This window comes from Kogia breviceps, chromosome 20 (assembly GCF_026419965.1).
Source record: "Kogia breviceps isolate mKogBre1 chromosome 20, mKogBre1 haplotype 1, whole genome shotgun sequence".
Lineage (NCBI taxonomy): Eukaryota > Metazoa > Chordata > Mammalia > Artiodactyla > Physeteridae > Kogia > Kogia breviceps.
Window position 1 is genome coordinate 16,380,968 of NC_081329.1, and position 22,013 is coordinate 16,402,980.

At 38.4% G+C, this 22,013-nt stretch overlaps 1 protein-coding gene and 1 non-coding gene across 4 annotated transcripts in view; both read right to left on the minus strand.

Annotated features, from left to right (window-relative positions):
- Positions 1-22,013, minus strand: part of MICU3 (mitochondrial calcium uptake family member 3) — a 93,317-nt gene that overhangs the window by 63,830 nt on the left and 7,474 nt on the right. The window lies entirely within an intron of this gene.
- On the minus strand, positions 12,493-12,599 carry LOC131747645 (U6 spliceosomal RNA). Its single transcript, XR_009332971.1, has one exon. It is a non-coding gene; the product is annotated as a U6 spliceosomal RNA (small nuclear RNA).

A 22,013-nucleotide genomic window follows, 5' to 3' on the forward strand; every position in this document is an offset into this window, starting at 1 on the left:
ATGAACAGACTATTTTCTTAATGAATGCTCTAATGGCACAGATGAAGAATAATTTTATTTTTATTTATTTATTTATTTTTTTACTGTGGTAGAGTTCTAACCAAATTAAACTTTACAGTGTTTTGGAGGTTGACAAGGAGCAGTGGTCCATGAAGGTCAGCTGAGGACACCTGACCTGACCTACTAGAATCTCTGAGAAAACGGAGAGCTTCAGGCCAGTAGACCACCAAAGGTCAAAAGGAACTCAGACCTTTAAAAGATTCAGCTTTGCTTTTGAACTTTCCAAAGTTTAAAAAATCTAAACCTTCTGAAGTTATTTTAACATCACTACTATGAACACTCAGAAACAAGAACCAATAAATAAAGGTAGAAAATGATACTCAAACTGGTTTTCTAATCCTCTTGGCAATGACAACGATCTTGTATCATGTTAATGTTCTGAGCCTTTCAAAAAAAAATACAACCATTTCCCTCAAGCATACTGGCTTGAATCTGTGGGTATAAACCTTATATTACAAGGAGCAGGTTAATTACACCTGTATTCACTGGCCGATCTACTTGAATACCTTTTTTGCTCATCTAAATCCAGTATATCTTGGTAAATCCCGTAGGACTCCGCCCCTCCACTACAGGGGGCCCGGGGGCCTAGGTTCAATCCCTGGTCAGGGAACTAAGATCCCGCATGCTGTGAAGCAAGGCCAAAAAAGAAAAAGAAAAAATATATATATAAATATATCTCCAATATATATTTGTGTGTGTGTGTGTGTGTGTGTGTGTGTGTGTGTGTGTGTGCGCGCCCAGCCGCTCCGCAGCATGCGGGATCCTCCTGGACCGGGGCACAAGCCCGTGTCCCCTGCATCGGCAAGCGGACTCCCAACCACTGCGCCACCAGGGAAGCCCAGGGAAGCCCCTCCAATATATCTTTTAAAAGTTTATTTCTAAAACCTAAAATTAACCTAAACATCTTTCATAATATGTACTGTTTCAGTAAATTATACTTTTTACATCATAAATTGCCAATACAGTTAAAATTCATCAATAAGTATAATGTACCTAAGGCAAGTGGGAAAATTAACCAGAAGGCAAAAAACCTGAATTATATCCATTTAGTTGTTAAGACATTAATTGCTAAAATGTAAATATTATAAATCCAATATTATGTACCTAAAAAATAAGCCTTTCAAAAGTGATAAAGTATAACTAGACCATTTGTGAACCACAGGGAAGAGACTGACAGGTGTTATACAAGTCATGGTCATTTAAGTAAAATTCTTAATTTCTATAGGTTGACAGTCAAATTAAAAAACAAATATTTGGGAAGCTGAGGAAGTGACAGCCTTTAAATGGTTAAGAAATAGTAAAGAGAAAACCTGTAGGCTTATAACGGCTAGAAGAAGAAATAGCCTCTAAGAAGCTGCAGGGCAGTAGAAGTACAGATGGAGCTGATGACCAGCTAGTTTAGCTTCTAAGAAGTAATCTCTCCAAAGTAAACACAACACAGTTTCCACTTTCCATTTTTTTCCCGAAGATACCTCTTTAAAATGGCCTACTTTATAAGGTGAAATCCTTTTTCTGCATGTACTCTTGCCTTCTTTCTTTGTTTTTTGTTTAGTTTTTGTCATTATCAGCAGACCCACTTAGGAAGCTCTTAAATGCAGGAAGCCTGAGACGTAATTTTTGTCAGGCAATAAGTAGAACATCAAACCATGTAGTTTATTAATTATCGATTTAAAAATTTTGCTCTAATTAAAACTTCTTAAGAGATTGAATTCGGGACTTCCCTGGCGCAGTAGTTAAGAATTCACCTGCCAGGGCTTCCCTGGTGGCGCAGTGGTTGGGAGTCCGCCTGCCAATGCAGGGGACATGGGTTCATGCCCCGGTCTGGGAGGATCCCATGTGCCGCGGAGCGGCTGGGCCCATGAGCCATGGATGCTGAGCCTGCGCGTCTGGAGCCTGTGCTCCGCAACGGGAGAGGCCACAGCGGTGACAGGCCCGTGTACCACAAAAAAAAAAAAAAAAAAAAGAATCCACCTGCCAATGCAGGGGACACGGGTTCGAGCCCTGGTCCAGGAAGATCCCACATGCTGCGGAGCAACTAAGCCCGTGCGCCACAACTACTGAGCCTGTGCTCTAGAGCCTGTGAGTCACAACTACTGAAGCCCACGTGCCACAACTACTGAAGCCCATGTGCCTAGAGCCCGTGCTCCACAAGAGAAGCCACTGCAATGAGAAGCCCGTGCACTGCAGTGAAGAGCAGCCCCCGCTCGCTGCAACTAGAGAAAGCCCATGCGCAGCAACGAAGACCCAACACAGTCAAAAAAAAAAAAAAAAAAAAAAAAAGACATTGTTAAAAAAAAAGAGAGATTGAATTCAATTAATATTACTTGTACCTTGAATTCAGGTTTTCCCAGTTTTTTGTAAGAACCAGAGTCTTTATTGTGAGAACCTGACACTGAAATAGTGTCCTTGACTCCTCTTCCTCTCACCATCTGAGGCTGAAGATACTTAAGGACTATTTGTGGTTGCTTCACATCAGTCTCTGGAACCAATCCTGTCTCAAGTTGGAGGTGTCCAAAGACTTTAAGGCCAGAGATTTGGGTGGTGGTGTCTGTCTTACTCTGGGACCAGGAACTGAGCTCCTGATTTGATTCCTATCATCAGAATTCATCCTTTATTTCCCAGTTCCAGTACCTGATTTCCTACCTGTGCCTGAGACCTTCTCCCGATCCTACAGTAGCTCCCCTGCAACTACAGCGTGTGCTAAGCTCCCCACTCCAGTGCTTGGTATTAAGCTGCTACTTACCAGGTCTCCCTGATGCCACATTCTAGACTCTCTCTGCTACAGAGATCCGCTAGTTATCAACAAATTCAGTGGCTGCCTACTGCTAGAACTTCATGAAACCAACTAAGCTAATCCTAACCAAAGTCTAGTCATAGCCTGTTGATAAAAACAAGAATGAGTCAAACTTCACTCTGTGCCTGGAATGAGCTGAGTACTGTACTGTTCTCTGAGCAATGGCCAGCTCCAGGAATATTTTAGATCAATTTCCATTTCCTGCTCAGCTTTTCAGTTTCTCTGGAGGTGAGCCCTGATACCTTTGCAGCTATTACCAAGGAGATGAATCTTTGCTCCATAGCAAATGGTCAATGTGATTCTTTTAGTCACACTCTTAGGAAAGCGACCTGCAAGAAAACTTCTGCTGCCACACCCTCTCTACTATATAAGATGCTACTCCAGATCAATCCTACTTAATCACATCCCTTGTATTAACGTATCTTAGACTTTGACAATACACCTTCCCTGCGAGTTAACCCTGTACCTTGGATAAATCCTAGCTATTTCCTTTATATATCCTACTATTCTATCACTTGTACTCTTTCTTCCCTATTCACACTGTGTTGCAATTACCTGTCTACATATGATTAACATAGTGCCTGGCATATCTAAGAGGCTTGGTAAATGTTTGTTGTGTGAATGAATGAATGCTTATGGATGAAAAGATCATTGGGAACTGGATAATAAATAGCCAAAGGGATACTGAGTGTGGGTCAGGTGGCAGTGAAGGACAACCAGAAGAGAGGCTTCTGATTCCAAGTGGGGAATCTAGACTGAGATAATAAAAGAGAACCTAAAGCTTTAGTGAGAAAGGTACCACATTATAACTTAGGTGTATCCATCTTTTCAAAGTTGTTCAAACATACCATTTTCATAACTAATGTTGGTAATTGTTTAAGTTATCTATTGTATGGGATTTATTTTTCATTTTGACTGTTTTTTATTTTAATAGAGTAAAAATTCCAGTAAAATGAATCTCTTAAGTGCAGATTCAGGCAAAAGTATTAATAACTTCTGGCTTAAGTCTTGAAATTTGGAGCACTCAATTCTCAGGCACTCCTGCCAAGTGACTGCAAATATAAAAACTGGGTAATTCAATTTTTTCTTTTTTTTCATATTTAGATTTTAAAACAGGGTTCCACGTACTTAACTTTTGAAAGTAATTACTGATACTAGGTATATATTACTTCTGTTGCCTTCTTTCAGTAATACATTACCAGTTTTCTCCTACAATAAAGAATAATTTTTGCTTCTATGATATCTTTCCAAAAAGGACAGTAAAATTCACAAATTCTAGCTTCTGACTACAGGAATAACAAGAACAACAAAAATGGACAGTATAACTGGTGAGAATTTTATCAGTATATGAATTAGGGAAGGCCAGAAAGAGAAGAATATAGCTTTTCACACTTAACTGAATACGGAGAGTTACAACATAGAAGAAGGTGCTTGGATATCATTAGAGAAAAAAACAAACATAAATATAATTTGAAAGAGATTCAAATTTGGTAGATTATCCTTTTTGCTACATGGAGGACTGACTGCAAGAGGGGGCAGCAGTGGAGGGGCAAGAAGCCAGAACAGGAAACGTGTAGAAGATGTAGCATACGATTTATTTGGCAAAATCCCAAACCAACTACAAGACCCAGGCTGGGGACCTTGGCCAAGAATATAAGTGACACACAGGGGTTCAAGCAGCAGGCAAATTGACTGAAGTCCACTATTCAAAGAAGAGATGAGTAGATCAAGTCAGAGGAGTCTGAGTTCAGGAAGAAGTTTAGCTCCTTGAGAACTGACATGATGTCACTGAGGGATAAAATAGAAATCCATAACATTGGGGCTAAATCACAGGGATGAGTTACATTAACAACGTTAAAAGTGGTCAGTTAGCCAGTAATCTGAAGCTTGTTATATTCTCCTGTTGGTTTTAATGTCTGTGGTGAGGTTGAATCTACTGGTGGGCAGTTAGGTGAGCTTTCATACCAGGAGAATATAGGAGACAAGTGTAGCTAACAAAGTTAATTCACCTTCATCAAAAAATAACTCATTTCCCTTCTCAGTGATTAAGGCCCTCACCACCTAATCCTTTCCCCACTATATTAGAGAGAGGAAGCTAAATTCCTCAAATGTAATGGCTCATACACAAGAGAAGTGTGTTCATTTCTCTCTCATAGGAGCCCCGAGAAGACAGGCTAGGACTGGGGTCAGGGTGGGAGCAGGGAGCTGTGCTTCACAGTCATTCAGACCCAGGGTGATAATGACTCTGCCACTGTCAACTAAGGTGGGGGGCGGTGGAAGGGAAGAAGTCCATGCGACTAGGACTAGAAGAGGCATAAATCACTCCTGTTCATATGCAATCACAGAGAACTTAGTCACATAGCCACACTTAGGTGCAAGAGATGATGGAAAATGAAGAACTGGGTATCCACAATCCTAGCAATTATGGAAAGAGAAGAGACTACAGTCAAGAGCTTGCAGTCTCTGTCACAACTTTGGGTGACAACATCAAGGACTCATGGAATATAAAGCATGAGGGAGAAAAACATTAGAATTACTAGGTTTAACAATGCTTAACATCATTAATCATTAGAGAAATGCAAATCAAAACTACAATGAGATATCATCTCACACCGGTCAGAATGGCCATCATCAAAAAATCTAGAAACAGGGCTTCCCTGGTGGTGCAGTGGTTGAGAGTCCGGCTGCCGATGCAGGGGACACGGGTGTGTGCCCCGGTCCGGGAGGATCCCACATGCCACGGAGCGGCTGGGCCCGTGAGCCATGGCCGCTGAGCCTGCGTCCGGAGCCTGCGCTCCGCAACGGGAGAGGCCACAACAGTGAGAGGCCCGCATACCGGGAAAAAAAAAAAAAATCTAGAAACGATAAATGCTGGAGAGGGTATGGAGAAAAGGGAACACTCTTGCACTGTTGGTGGGAATGTAAATTGATACAGCCACTATGGAGAACAGTATGGCGGTTCCTTAAAAAACTACAAATAGAACTACCATACGACCCAGCAATCCCACTACTGGGCATATACCCTGAGAAAACCATAATTCAAAAAGAGTCATGTACCAAAATGATCATTGCAGCTCTATTTACAATAGCCAGGAGATGGAAGCAACCTAAGTGTCCATCAACAGATGAATGGATAAAGAAGATGTGGCACATATATACAATGGAATATTACTCAGCCATAAAAAGAAACGAAATTGAGTGATTTGTAGTGAGGTGGATGGAGCTGGAGTCTGTCATACAGAATGAAGTAAGTCAGAAGGAGAAAAACAAATACCATATGCTAACACATATGGAATCTAAGGAAAAAAAATGTCATGAAGAACCTAGGGGTAAGACGGGAATAAAGACACAGACCTACTAGAGCTGGACTTGAGGATATGGGGAGGGGGAAGGGTAAGCTGTAACAAAGTGAGAGAGTGGCATGGACATATATACACTACCAAACGTAGGGTGGATAGCTAGTGGGAAGCAGCCGCATAGCACAGGGAGATCAGCTCTGTGCTTTGTGACCACCTAGAGGGGTGGGATAGGGAGGGTGGGAGGGAGGGAGAGCAAGAGGGAAGAGATATGGGAACATATGTATATGTATAACTGATTCACTTTGTTGTAAAGCAGAAACCAACACACCATTGTAAAGCAATTATACTCCAATAAAGATGTGAAAAAACAAAACAAACAAACAAAAAAAACCCCACAAAGACTCGGAGAGATTCACTTCCAAAACAAACAACATCTATAGGATTAAAAGCCTCATGGGAGGTAACACTTCTAAACAACCTTCACCAATTTTTCAGGAAATACTAAAGTGCTGTGATTCACTTAGTTTGACAGTCCACACATTTTATCGCCTGGATACTGTATGTCTCTTTCCAAAGTACAGTCACTATTGGCTTGAAATCTAATGCTGTCTGCACTTTCACTCTCCACAGCTTTGTTCTTCCAAATCTGGCAAAATGCGGCTGTAACCTCCTGACCTTTTCACAGAACACTGTAATGAGATTAAGAAAACATTGGGTCTGGTCCTCCATCTTGAATATTGAGAGATGTTGAGAATAAACATGTGTTCTGCTCCACATCCACAAACTTACCCACCTTATCTAGGGGAGATTGAATAGTAATTACTGTCCGACAGCTTAATTTACAAACGCTGAATTGAACCATCTACAGGTAAAAAGATCATGGTCTTCAAATTTTTTGCTCTATAATTATAAAACTATGTTATTCCTAAACTAAATTTGGTGACAGATTACTCAAAATATCCAATTGAAGTAAGTAAAAACTATAAATCTAAACTCTAAGTAACAGAAACAAATAAAATATAAAATTAACTGAAAATTAATACACATATATAAACTTAAATTTTAAATTCTAAGAACTTCATTTATTTCATTAATAAAGAACAATTCGGGGCTTCCCTGGTGGTGAAGTGGCTGAGTCTGCCTGACGATGCAGGGGATGCAGGTTCATTCCCCGGTCTGGGAAGATCCCACGTGCCGCGGAGCGGCTGGGCCCGTGAGCCATGGCCGCTGAGCCTGCGCGTCCGGAGCCTGTGCTCCGCAACGGGAGAGGCCACAACAGTGAGAGGCCCGCGTACCACAAAAAACAGCAACAACAAAAAAGGACAATTCATTGTGAAAATAAAGTATCATCAAACTTCAAATAATGAAACTACAGCATGTGTGATTTTCACAAATATTACTTTAAAAACATTTTTTTTAATTTTATTTATTTTTTTATACAGCAGGTTCTTCTTAGTCATCAACTTTATATACATCAGTGTATACATGTCAATCCCAATCTCCCAATTCATCACACCACCACCACCACCACCCTGTGGGCTTCCCCCCCTGGTGTCCATACATTTATTCTCTACATCTGTGTCTCAATTTCTGCCCTGCAAACCGGTTAATCTGTACCATTTTTCTAGGTTCCACATATATGTGCTAACATACGATATTTGTTTTTCTCTGACTTACTTCACTATGTATGACAGTCTCTAGATGCATCCACGTCTCAACAAATGACCCAATTTCGTTCCTTTTTATGGTTGAGTAATATTCCATTTTATACATGTAACACATCTTCTTTATCCATTCATCTGTCAATGGGCTTTTAGGTTGTTTCCATGACCTGGCTATTGTAAATAGTGCTGCAATGAACATTGGGGTGCATGTGTCTTTTTGAATTATGGTTTTCTCTGGGTATATGCCCAGTAGTGGGATTGCTGAATCATATGGTAATTCTATTTTTAGTTTTTTAAGGAACCTCCATACTGTTCTCCATAGTGGCTGTATCAATTTACATTCCCACCAGCAGTGCAAGAGGGTTCCCTTTTCTCCACACCCTCTCCAGCATTTGTTGTTTGTAGATTTTCTGATGATGCCCATTCTAACTGATGTGAGGTGATACCTCATTGTAGTTTTGATTTACATTTCTCTAATAATTAGTGATGTTGAACAGCTTTTCATGTGCTTCTTGGCCATCTATATGTCTTCTTTGGAAATATGTTTATTTAGGTCTTCTGCCCATTTTTGGATTGGGTTCTTTGTTTTTTTAATATTGAGCTGCATGAGCTGTTTATATATTTTGGAGATTAATCCTTTGTCCGTTGATTCATTTGCAAATATTTTCTCCCATTCTGAGGGTTGTCTATTCATCTTGTTTATGTTTTCCTCTGCTGTGCAAAAGATTTTAAGTTTCATTAGGTCCCATTTATTTATTTTTGTTTTTATTTCCATTACTCTAGGAGGTGGATCAAAAAAGATCTTGCTGTGATTTATGTTGTACTAAGTGAAATAAGTCAGACAAAGATAAATACTGCATTATATCACTTACATGTGGAATCCAAAAAATACAAAAAACTAGTGAATATAACAAAAAAGAAGCAGTCTCTCAGACGTAGAGAACAAACTAGTGGTTACCAGTAGGGAGAGGGAGGGGAGGGGCAACATAGAGGTCAGGGAGTGGGAGGTACAAACTATTGGGTGTAAGACAGGCTACGACAATGTATTATACAACACGGGGGAATAGAGCCAGTATTTTGCAATAACTGTAAATCGAGTGTAACCATTAAAAATTGTATTAAAAATTTTAAATTTTTTTTTCAAAATTGACTTTTCATTTTACAGCTTCTAGGAAATTGCATTTTACACTTTTTAGGAAATTATTTTATGGGAATTGCTTAACATTCTTTTCAAGTTTGCTAAAAATGTTTAGGGAATCTTCCTTCTAGTTCTAGAAAATGCTATCTTCTGTTTTACTGAGAAATTGCAAAACATTCTACATTCTAGATCTTTAATCTCAGTTTTGTTACTTACAAAAATGAAACATATACATGTGTATATACATGGAAATAAAATTTCAAACACACCTGTAAAATAACATTCATAATTTAGTCATACAAATAAGTAATGATCATTTTCAGGTAATTGTGGATCCTCTAAGTCATGCTGCCATAAGATAAGTGGCTTAAGAAATGGTAGAAATGATAAAACCTACATTTAAAAATTACCACATCTTCTGGCCCAAAATAAAAAATATCGTCTCAATGCAAGTATTTTCTCTGGAATTTCCAAACTCAGACCTTTGCAACTAGTACTTAGATGTTCTTTCTTAAGGCAGTGAAACTAGGGCCTTCAGGCAACAGACTACATCATTATCCTTCCCATGAATAACAGAAAGCAAAGGTTCACTGCCAAGGCATGGTCTCATGTTACTTCAGGTTAGCAATTTGAAAATTTACTTTGTGTTAAGGTCTGGTTTTCCCAGGGAGGCAAGATTAAATGCCAGATAAAGGATTCACTACTTGACAATTAGAGAAACTAATGCCTACAAGCTGATAATACCCTAAAGAGGTAACTTGAAACAATTATATCAATTATCTAAACACCATATAATGCATTACCTTTGAGCAGCTGAGAAACAGAGACAGGAGAATAAAGAATGGAAGAAGGAAAAATAAAACCATTTGTATTAAGCAAAATTATTTTGATTACTCATCCTTAGTAGTTTATTTTAAAAATATATTTTTTATTAAATCAATACTAATTTTTTAAAGTAAAGAATGGTTAAAACATATATTTAATTTCATGTAGGAGGCTGAGCATTTGGTATTAGGCCCTACCTGATATTGGCAACTGTACCAACATTTTTATAAAACATTAAAGAGCAAATGACATTTGAATTTAGATCTTTATATTTTCTGGGCAAGAGTCATATGAGATGTGCATGAGATTCTATTCACATCTGTTTTTATTCTAGCTAAAAAGATGTTCACAGAAGTATTTCACTTGGCTTTCTCACATGGCTTCAGGCTTATTTAAAAGCTTCTAAGAAGATAAAGGGGGTAACATTTTCTTTGCTTTTTGGGTGGTCAAAAGGTTAAACATCAAATTCTCAGTGTGGGAAAATCCCAAAGTTCTCTAGGTGAAATGTTTTGATGCTTAGTAAATGTGTCTATGAGGAAGTATACACAGCTGAAGACCAGTCTATAAGCACTTCCCTGGCTGCAATCAAATTGGAAAAAAAAAAAAAAGTAACTGACCACTTATTTTAAAGTCTCCACTTGTATTGTTAAGTTAGCTTACATTATAGGGTTCTTTACAAGTTTACAAAGTACTTTCACATATATCATCTCATTATTTGATAGGATGGTAAGTGAAAGTATCTCCAAGGAGGCAGTAATCACAGTGGTTTAATGTGTATATCTCACCTCTTCTGCCTATTCAAGGGCTCTGCTCCTGCAGTAACTTCCCTTGCCTTCCTACCTCACTACTTTCCCCTCTTCCACTGAGTCCTTCCCTTCAGCGCATGCACATTTCTCCCCTCCTGGAAAGCTTCCGCTCCCACTTCTCCACTGAGCCACCATCCCCCTCCCCACCACTTCTCTCCAGCTCTTCACAGCAGGGCTACTGGAAAGCTGCCAGCGTTTCCTGTCTCTGGTCTCCTCTGCTGCAGCACGTCTCCCTAACAGCAGGACTCCACTAATGCTGCTTGTCAAGGTCACTGATGACCTCCGTGTTGCTAAATCCAGAGGTCAATTCTCAGTTTTCATCTTACAAAGTCTGACCCAGTTGATAACTCTCTTTTCCTTGAAATAATTTTCCGTGATGTCCAAGTGCACCCGGTCCTCATTTTCTTCCTATTCCCCTGGCAGTTCCTTCCTGGTACTTCTGTTGGTACTGCCCTAGGGCTAGTCCTAGGGGCAGGCCTTGGACCTCCTCTCTTTTTGAATCTATAATTACTCCCTTAATCATCTCATCTAGCCTTTACATACTATAAATATACTGACAAATCCAAAATTTCTATCTCCAGCCTTCTGCAATAATATAAATTCCATGAAGGCAGGAATTTTTGTTTAAGTGGTACAATTCTGTTTCCCCAGTGCCTAGAAGAGTTTCTGGCTTGTAGCAATCTCTCAAATATTTGCTAAATAAATTAATGAGTTAATCTGGATGTAAAACTTATTGTAACTGTTAATGATTCCCTTAAAAATTAAAGCATAATATTTAAAAAATCAATAATTATCTGGTACTAACAGTGTAGTTGACCTCAGAAACTGTGGGGTGGGGAAGGCGATACAGTAAAACATGTTCAAGGATGCATCTTTTTAGGAATGGTAATTTTTCTGATACTGATTTATGTCCTCAAGTTTCAGATGTACATATTAAAATATATATATTTTGTTAAAGTTACATGTAACCACTTGAAGATCAGAAACACGATGTATAACTTTCAAACCACTAGAGGAAGAGAAATGATAAGGGAAAAAGGACCAATCTAATGTCAGGTGATAAAGGGAAAGAGATAACTCACACTCACATAACATAGCAAAAATGAATGCATACAAGTCCATAATTACAATAAATATGATTGGGTTAGGCTCCTTCATTAAAAATGAGCAAGTCTCATATTGTGTTTTTTAAAAAGCTATGAATGTTCCTTATAAGAGTCACACATTACCCAGAATGTTTGAAAATACATGGAATTAAGAACCAAAACCATTAAATGGGACAAAGAAAAATTCACCAAGAAGATATTACACACACAAACAAAATAGCTTAAAATAATAGAATGAAAAAACTGTTAAAAGAATGCAATTTAACTCACAATCATGGCTGAGATATCAACACTTCTCTACTAGAAATGGATAGGTCAAGTGGAAAAACTAAGTAAGAAAAAGTATCTGAGTAACAAAACAAAAAAGGTGCTTATTAACCTTGATTTTAATAAACAGAGAATATATCAACTGACCATTTATTAGTCATCACTAAAACATCAATAAGATTAAAATGTTAAAGTTATAATACAGGTTTAATGAAATATTCATACAGTAGAGTATTATTCAGGAGTGAAAATAAATTAACTAGAAGTCATGTGTCAAAATGGATAATTTTTTTTTTTTTTTTTTTTTTTTTTTGTGATATGCGGGCCTCTCACTGTTGTGGCCTCTCCCGTTGCGAAGCACAAGCACAGGCTCCGGACGCGCAGGCTCAGCGGCCATGGCTCACGGGCCCAGCCGCTCCGCGGCATGTGGGATCTTCCCGGACCGGGGCACGAACCCGTGTCCCCTGCATCGGCAGGCGGATTCTCAACCACTGCGCCACCAGGGAAGCCCGGATAATTTTTTTTTAATTAAAAAAAATATGGAATGCTTCACGAATTTGCGTGTCACCCTTGTGCAGGGGCCATGCTAATCTTCTCTGTATCCTTCCAATTTTAGTATATGTGCTGCTGAAGCGAACACCAAAATGGATAAATTTCTTAAATGTTATCTTAAAAATACAAATTATAAAAAGATAGGTACCGTTTATGTAAAATTTTCTAAATTGCAAAATAAGTGTACATTATTCAGAGATACATCCATTTGTAATAAAACTATGAAAACTTACATGGGAATGATAAAAATCAAACTTGAAACAGTGGTTACCTCTTTGGGGAAGAGAGGATTTTATGATGGGGGAAGGTATATATGTTGATAGTTTATTTTTTAAGCTGGTAGTACATACATAGCTATGCATTATAGTATTATTGTCTATTGTCTTATTAAAAGTTGGATATATTCCATTTTAAAAAACAAACTCATTCAAGGCTTATTCCCTGCTGCATATGGAAAAATGCTAAAATTTAATAGCAAAAGACTGACAGAAAAAAGGCCACTTTGGAAAATTTAAGATACACCATGAAGTAAACAATTATTGGATTAAAAAAGAAATAAAAACTGGGATTACAAGCCTTTTGAAAATAAATGACACTTAGGAACTTACAAATAACCACCTGTATAATTTGGTCAAAGCCATTACTGACACAGGCAAATTCATATCCTTACATGTATTTACTAAAGAACAATTAAGAATTTAAAATAAATGAACTATGTATTCAACTCAAGAAGCGAAAAAAGAGTATAAGATAAATTTGACGAAAACAGAAGGGAACAGACAATAAAGATAAAAGCAGAAATAAATAACACCCCCCCCCCAATAAAACAGTAAACACAAAAAAGTGGTATTTGGAAAGACTTAATAAAATAAGACAAACCTCTATCAAGTCTGATTTTAAAAAAGAACTGAAAATGAAATAGACAACATTAAACATAAATTATGGCATATCCATAGCTTGGAAGAACATCCAAATATGAGACCAGAATAAAGAGACCTATAATAAATATATTAATATCTCACTATAATATCAGTTTAAAAGGCAAGAACAATATGTACAGTATGGTCACATTTGTGTTAAAAAAGAAATGATATATGTGTTTAAGTTTACAGGCCTGTAAAATATATTTTAAAAAGGACTGAGGTGAGAAAAATATTTGTGACCTATAAAGTAGGAACAGGATTTAATATTTTGACATATCCTAGAAATCAGCCAATAAAAAAATAAAAGTTGGCAAAGGATATCAATGGGCAATTCCTAGGAAACTATAAACAAACAAGAAATTCTCTACCTCACTAGTAACCAGAAAAATGGAAATTATAATAATCATGATAAATCATTTTTCAAACTCAAATTGGGAAAGCAATTAAACTTAACAATATTAAGTGAAGGGGAACATTGGAAGCCCATTTATTATTGCTGGTAAAAGTATATCTTAGTGTAACCATTTTGAAGAACAATTTGACAGTGCCTATTAAAATATAATAGCTATGGACCCAGCAATTTAACATTTGCATCTACAAAGAGCTCTGGATACTCACTGAAGCACTGCTTCTAACAGTGAAAAAAATAGAAACAATCAAAATTCCCATCAGCAGGACAATGGTTAAATAAATTATGGCACATCAGTGGAGTTGTCTGTGGCCATTAAAAAGTTCATTCTTCAAAGAAACAAACATATATATGTGACATATCGATACAAACACATATATATATACATACACACATATATACACATATATGCAAAGACAGAAAAAGTTGTGGAATGGTGTATTATTTTTTAAAAAGCAAACAGAACATATATTAACTCAATTTTACAAAAGAGTTAGCTTAGTCTAGAGGCTAGAGAGGACTTTGTCAGGACCACACAGACAGCAAATGAGTCTAGGACCAGAACTCAGGTGTTAGGACACCCAACCCAGTGTTCTTCCACGCTACACAACTTGGTACACTGAAATGAAAGTGCATGGATTTTAAAATCCTTCAGGCCTAGGTTCAAATGCCAGCTTCAACACTTCCTAATTAGGTAAACTTGGGAAAAAGAGATTTCTGAACTTTAGCATTTTCACTGTAAAATGGACTAATAAATATTAACTCCATGAACCGTAAACATTAAATGAAAACTAAATGAGCACACTTCCTTCTCCCCTGGTCAACAGAATCAGTTTATGAAGAGTATCCTCTCTATTAATCAGCAGGGTCCAGAAATAGTCGTTGGCACCTCAGCTCCACACATAGAATGTGGCAGCTCAGTACCTCTGTGTCACTATAAGTTGGGAGTTCTCTAAATACGTCCATGGTGACAAAACTATTCCAACTGCCTGGCATTTCCTTGTGGCTCTCATCTGCCTCACACGCTACTCCCTTTCTCTCAATCTTCCTGGCTCAGCTCCAAACACCTAGATTATACAATAGGTGGTATTCTATTTATTTCTTGAGAGTGATGGCTGACCCGTAATGACAAAACCTCTAGCTATGCACTGAGCCACTGTCTCCTAGGCCTGGCTACATAATCACTCCAAAATAGTTTTTCTAGATTACAACTGAAAGGAACAAACACAACATACCATTAATAGTTTGGACTATTTTTCCCTAAATGAATCACCGTGAACTTACCTGCTGCTAAAACAAAGTATCATGGACTGGATGGCTTAAGTGACAGAATTTATTTTGTCACTGTTCTGGAAACTAGATGTTCAAGATCAAGGTGCCAGCATGGTCATGGTGCGAGCTCTCTTTCTGGGTTGTAGATTGCCACGTTCTTTCTATGTCCCCACATGGCCTTTCCTCAGTGTGTGGGCACAGAAAGAAAGAGAGGGCAAGCTGTCTGACGTCCTTTCTTGTAAGGACACTAATCCTATCAGATAAGGATCCCATTCTTATGACCTCATTTAACCTTAATTACTTCCTTGGAGGCCCAATTTCCTAAGACAGCCACACTGGGGGTTAGGGCTCCAGCATATGAATTTGGGGGAGACACAAAACCTTCATTCCAGAACACCAACCACAGAGCAACCCACCTGCTCTTTTTCTCTACTCACTTATATAGGCCTTAAAATGTTCGTGTAGGTCACCCCCATCAAGCTGGCAATTTACTCTCTGGAAGAACTTGAATATTTGGAGATTTAACTATGTCCCCTCTCTTTTGGATCATTTATAAACAAGCAAACAAAAAGCATTAAATACGATCAGCGTCAGTCTCCTTGACCTACCTATACCCCAGTGGGGGGGTTTCCTGCTTGCTAGGCCCAACTTGAGCTTCCCCACCCGCCAACTAGCCTCGGTCTGCTGCATCCCAGCTTGCGGGGGGGGGGGGGGTGTCTCCTGCAGGACAGTTCTGGTCCATGGTTCCCTGTCTGCCAGCATTGGTCCAATGGCACCCCAGCAGGAGGCTTCTCCCGGCTTCTGGTTCTCTATCCGCCAGCCTCAGCCCAGCAACTTGGAAAAGCTCTAGTGGCGAACACACCTCTTCCAACGAGGCCTGAATCCCGACCTAGGGAGGCCGCTGCCTTCCAACTTTGTTCCTTCCGTGGGTACTCTCTCTCAGCCCTAGGGTATTCTTTTTAATTCTGATTCCTTCTTAGTAGCTAATGCCCTGTAAATAGTTAATAATTCTTTATGTTAAACCCTTAACTGTTTCTGTCTCTGACTGGCCCCCGACTGATACAGGAGAGCCTGAAGATGAGTGTCATGGGGTGTCCCAGTGCTGCCTCAGGAACAAGCAGAAGAGAGGCACGCCAGAGCCAGAAGTCTCCTCTGCCTGCAGTGTCCCTGTCACAATCTCCTGGCAAAGGAGAAGTGCTTACAATTTCCAGCAGCAGCATCACAAGCAGGGCAAGGAAAGGAAGATCTGGAGCTGAGGCAATAATCTGACAAGTGGCACAGTAACTCTGCTGCTATGCGTACACAAAGTCCCTATTTAGCCACAAATTAAAAAAAAAAAAAAATAGCTAACACCTACAAGAACTTCCTACGTGCCTGGCCATTTTAAGCCCTCTTAATAATCCTATAATGTAGGTACTATTACTATCCCTACTTTACAAATAACGAAAATGAAGCATGTAAAATTATTTAGGAAATGAAAGTATGTAATTAGATAACTTCGTCTGGTATTTCTTTCTGGAGAAGAGTGCACTGCAGGGAAAAAATAATGCTCCAGGACTGTGATATATCCAAAAAATTCAGGAGAAGTTATCCAAGGATTTTTCCTGGCCAACGGTAGGTAGAATGTTTCCTTTTAAAATAATCTTACTTCATCTGTAGAACTTGGTCCTAAACATAATCCCAAGAGTTCAACATACTTGTGGAACTGAATGAATCTGATCTGTCTTTTATCAGTCACTATTTTTTGTCACTGGTAATGATGAAGACTCTGTGCTCTTCTCTGCCACCAACTTCACTTCGACACTAATATTTGGCAAATATTTAAATTCTGAATCACTGATACTGATGGAGGCAGATATGCCCTGGTTATATCACATACTACCTTGCCAGCGGCAACTTGTAGGCATTCCTACTCACTTATTAAAGATGACTTTGAAACATAACTCATGGTTTTCCTCGTCACCCCAAATCACGTCAGAGAGAACTTAGACGTTCAAGCAAATGGCCCATCTAGTAACTTAGCCTCAAAGCTCTCTGACTTCCCAATTTCAAAATTCAAGGACAAAATTCTATAAACACCCTACATCATCATCCAGAACTGCTCCATCTCTGGGACTACTGGGTACTGCTAGAAAAAAAAATCACAGAGCCAATATCCATTTATGATCTCCAAACTCTTTTCTCTAGTCTCACAGCAAGATTCATTATTCCTATGGAACTAGAAGTGAGGGTGAGATGAAAGCAAGTTTAGTTGTGAAGAAGTAATAAATTGAGCAAATTTACTTCTGATCGATCATTTCCTCTGTAAAGAATGGAAGGCACTTGCTTGAGCCTGGGCAAAAGTGGGACGTGCTGCAGGTCGAGATAGATGCATCATTTCTGAACAGCTGTTGTGGGATGGGACATGGAGTATCAGGGACATGTAAAAGGATCATTATCTATGTCTCCTTGTACACCTTTCAGTTTGTCAAGGGTTTACACCTAGACAGAATTTCTGAGTTACAGGCATGTGAATCTTCAACTTAACACATAATGGTAATCTATTTTCCAAAGATCTGTACCCCTACTAGCAGAGCATGAGAATTTTTATTGTTCCACATGAATGTCCACAGTTATTGTCACTATTTTTAATCTTATCAATCTAATTAAGAAACAATGTTTCACTGTAGTTATATTTCCCTATTGTTAGTGATGTTGAGCATCTTTTCATGTGTTTACTGGTCTTTTGAAACTCTTTCTCTTGAACTGCCTGTTCAAACCCTTTGTCCATTTTTCTATTGTGTTGTTGTTTTTCTTACTAATTGGTAGATCATCACTATATATTCTGGATGCTTATTCCTTGTGAGTGCTATGTATTCCAAGTATCTTCTTCCATTCCAAGACTTCTTTGTATTTTAGTAGATATTTTTGTTTTAATGAAGTGAAAGGTAGCAGTATTTTCCCATTGTGCTTTTTGCCTTGTTTTGAAAATCCTCCTCCTCCTAGGATCAAAATTTTATTTTCACATATATTCTTCTAAATATCATAAAATTTTACTTATCACATTTAGGACTCTAATCCACCTGGATTATTATGGCATGGGGTAGGCATCTAATTCTATTTTTGTTTCCCACATAGAACACTTAAACTCCAATCAAGCCCTACTGCCTTGCGTATCACTGTTGTCCAATATTTGAGATCCACCTTGGTTTAACTCCTTTCAAAATGATAATAATTATCGTCATAATATGTAGTCAATGTTTAAGACTTACCCCATTCTTACCAATTTCTTTATTCACTGTTACTTCTTGAATTTCACCTTTTTTTTCATGTTCATTTCTTCCTAATATTCACTCTTTAATAGGTCCCTCAATGATGCTCAGAGACTGGTAAACTCTCTCAGCTTTAAGAAATGATTTTATTTTATCTTCATTCCTAAACAATAATTTACCTAGGTAAAAAAATCTAAGTTGGCAATTATTTTCTCTTAGCTCTTTGAAGACACTGTCTACTATCTTCTGGCTCCCATCCGTTGTCACAGATTACTCAACAGCCCAACTGCCATTCCTTTGTAGGAAACTGGCCCTGTTTCCCCTTTATCTTTGATTTTACAGTTTCACTACGATGTGACTCAATATAGATTTCTTTTTATTTATCCTGCTCAGGACTGTTTATGCTTCCTGAACCTTAGGATTAATGTTTCTGTTCCTTTCTGAGAACTGCTCAGGTATCTTCTCTTAGAATACTGCCTCTCATTCTCTCTTTTCTCCTAGTCTGTAACCCCTAATTGATGAACTTTAGACCCTTTCAGTCTATTTTGCACATGTCTTAGACACTGCTTAGTATTTGCCATTTCTTTAAAAGTGTGTTACAGTCTGTGTAGTTCCTCCAAATTATCCTCCAGATTACTAACTGCCTCTTTCAGTTACATTTTATATGCTGCCTAATCTATCCAACCTCAAAGACTACACATTTCTAGAAGTTCTATTTGATTCTTTATTATAATCTACCTATTCTTTTTCATACTGATTTTTTATTCCGTCTTTAATTATTTTGAAAATACTTAATTTATAGACTCAACCAAATTATCCTATTATTAAATTGTCAGGAGTCTAGTCACTCCGTTTGCTGACTCTCTTTCATAGAACTTAATATACTTTGTACTTTGGATTATGAGCTTATCCTCTTGGAGACTTTCCCTGTAGGAATTACATGTGGCCAGCGTTCAGGGCATTTCCCTCCAAAGAAGTTTTGCATTTCTTTCTGCCAGCTGCAACAGCTTTTTCTCTGCATGGGTAATAGAAGTTCTAACTCTAAACCCATTTGAGGGAGTGTGAGACCATTTTTATACATTCTCAGGAGAGTCCTTTTTTCCACTTAGAGCCCATGCAGACATTGTCAGGCCTCCCTGTCATCAACCTGTACTGGCGGGACCAGGGATGGTTTTCTTCTAGTCCGTTCTGTTGATAAGGGCTCTGGCTTTAGGGAGGTGGTGCCTCAGTTCCAACTTCCCAAGGTCTTGTCCCCACATAGGCATTAAAATCCACATCCCTAGAATTCCATGAATAATGACTCATTGCTCCCCCACTTAAGCCACAGGTCACACTGTTCTAGTTTATTAGTTTCCTCTTTATTCCTGCAGCGGGCAATTTCCTTTAATTTCTTAAAAGCATGGTATGGCATGTAAAAAGATGTTTCAAATATTTTTAGGACAGATTATGCAGCATGCTGTATGGATAAAACCAGAAGTCTAAACCATTTATTTTATTAAATGAGCATCCCATAATTTATTTACGAGCATTTTCATTTCACTTAAAAGCCATTCCCCCAACACAATATACTTCACAACTAACAAAGACCGACATACACTTATTGCTCATTCTCGAGTTTTTCCTTAGAAAGAGAACGCTGATGTTTAGCTAGGCCCAATAGCACACAGAGTAAGGTCACATTCTTCGAGCTTTGTTGCAGTTAGATAGGGCCGTTTGACTAAGTTTGGGCCAGTCAATGTAAATAAAAGTGTTTTTTGAGACCTCCTGGAAAGCCAGCTTAAAGGTTGCTGACTCAGCCATACAGGGCACAGGTGAGTAAAGGCAAAGTCATCATTTTGACTCATTTCTCCTGACCCGAAGCCAACTGCTCCTCATTGCACTTTGCTTTTACTTATTTCAGCCTGTGTTATTTCCATAATCACTTTCAGCCCTGAGTTGAAAGCTGCTGTAGAGGGCAATCATAAGCAGCAATGGGCAGAGATCACTGTAGAGGGAGGACATGAGGGAAAGGCAAGGGAGGAAGACCTGTATTTTCCCACGCAGAAGCTAAACACTATGTGAAGATCAAATTGCTCTGGACTAGGATGTGGTGCTGTGAGTGAATCAGTAGTTACACCACAGGGTCTCCACCAATTTTTCTAAGTTAGGTAACTGACCCATCTGTTCCCCAGTACCTTGTTTTTCCAAAGGAATTAAAACTTCCCAGGAAGCCACTGTACTTGCCTACAATTAAGAAAACATAGCGGCAGACACTGGAATTATATGGTACATTTAAGAATCCCACTTTCTCTGTAAGATTCTAAGAGAATCAGAGTAAAGTCCTGAATAAAACATATCACCAAAATATGGAAAAGACATGTTTCTAGAACTTCTCTATCAGCCTTTAATCAAACAATACACGCCTACAACCTGAGTAACTTCTGCCCTTATAAATCTGACACTTAGATAATCCCACTCTGGTTCACTTTTCCATATCCTCCCAGTTTTCACTATTCTACTGAAGATCAATGTTCAACGCGATCTGTGGCTTTAGCCATGTTCCAAATTCTGTTAGATGAGGGGTGTGGGTAGAAGACCAAAGACACCAAGTGCTTTTCTCCTATAATTTGCCAGCAAATGGCAGGAAACTTGAGAAGTTTGCCTCCTTGCCTACAGTTTAATAAAAAATTTTAAATAACTACTATAATGATTCAGGATAAGTTTTAGATTTAATTATTTGTTGATATATAGGTGTAATTTTTTTATAATTAAATATTTAGTTCACAATAGCACTTTTGTACTTTTGAGCAATAAAATTTAGAATATTAGATCAAAGTATGAAATACAGACTTGTAACGTTTTTCCCCAAATAGGATGTCTTGACTTAGATTAAGTCTGTGTTATAAAAGACTTGAATCAACATTCCTACCTGACCTTTTACAGTGATCAGGTAATCACCGGGGCTAGCAGATCAGAGGAGAGAATGACAGGCATATGTGATAGCACAGCTGTACAGCACTAGACCAAAGGGTTACTAAGACTGTATTCTTTACTAGGAGGACATAAAATACTGATGTGACACATTTATTTGGATAGCAAGCAGTCTGGAGAAAGCCACATGACAACAAAGATCGAATGCAAAAAGGAGGTAAAGTTCGAGTCACACTGTTCTCCTATCACCACAAACCCTAGTCCAAAAGCTTTCTATTACTGTCCTTAGGACTCCATCATTGAGCTTGATGACAGTAATGTCTCAAAACCTTTCTTAATCTCCTGGGGACAAGAGTGAATGTGCTTGTATGCATATGGAGAATTACAAACCACATTCCACCTTAGATCAGTAAGAATAAAGTTAAAGTGGTTGGAAGAAGTTTAGATGATCCTATCTGAATAGAACCAATTTCAACAGGTTGGAGCTATCTTAAATTGGACCTAACCTATAAGAGCCTTTCTGACACCATGTGAGGCTGGTTAGGAAGTGTTCACTCTGAACTGTTGCAAGCAATTTGAACAATCCATTATATTCCTTCCAGGGAAATGGAAAATCCAAATCTCTCACCTAGTCGATACTTAAAGTGTCAACTGGATAGATATCATCCTTATCAGAAAGCAGTAAAAAAAAAAATGGAATTATTTGAAATTCCTTTATATATACTTTCTGTATTCTA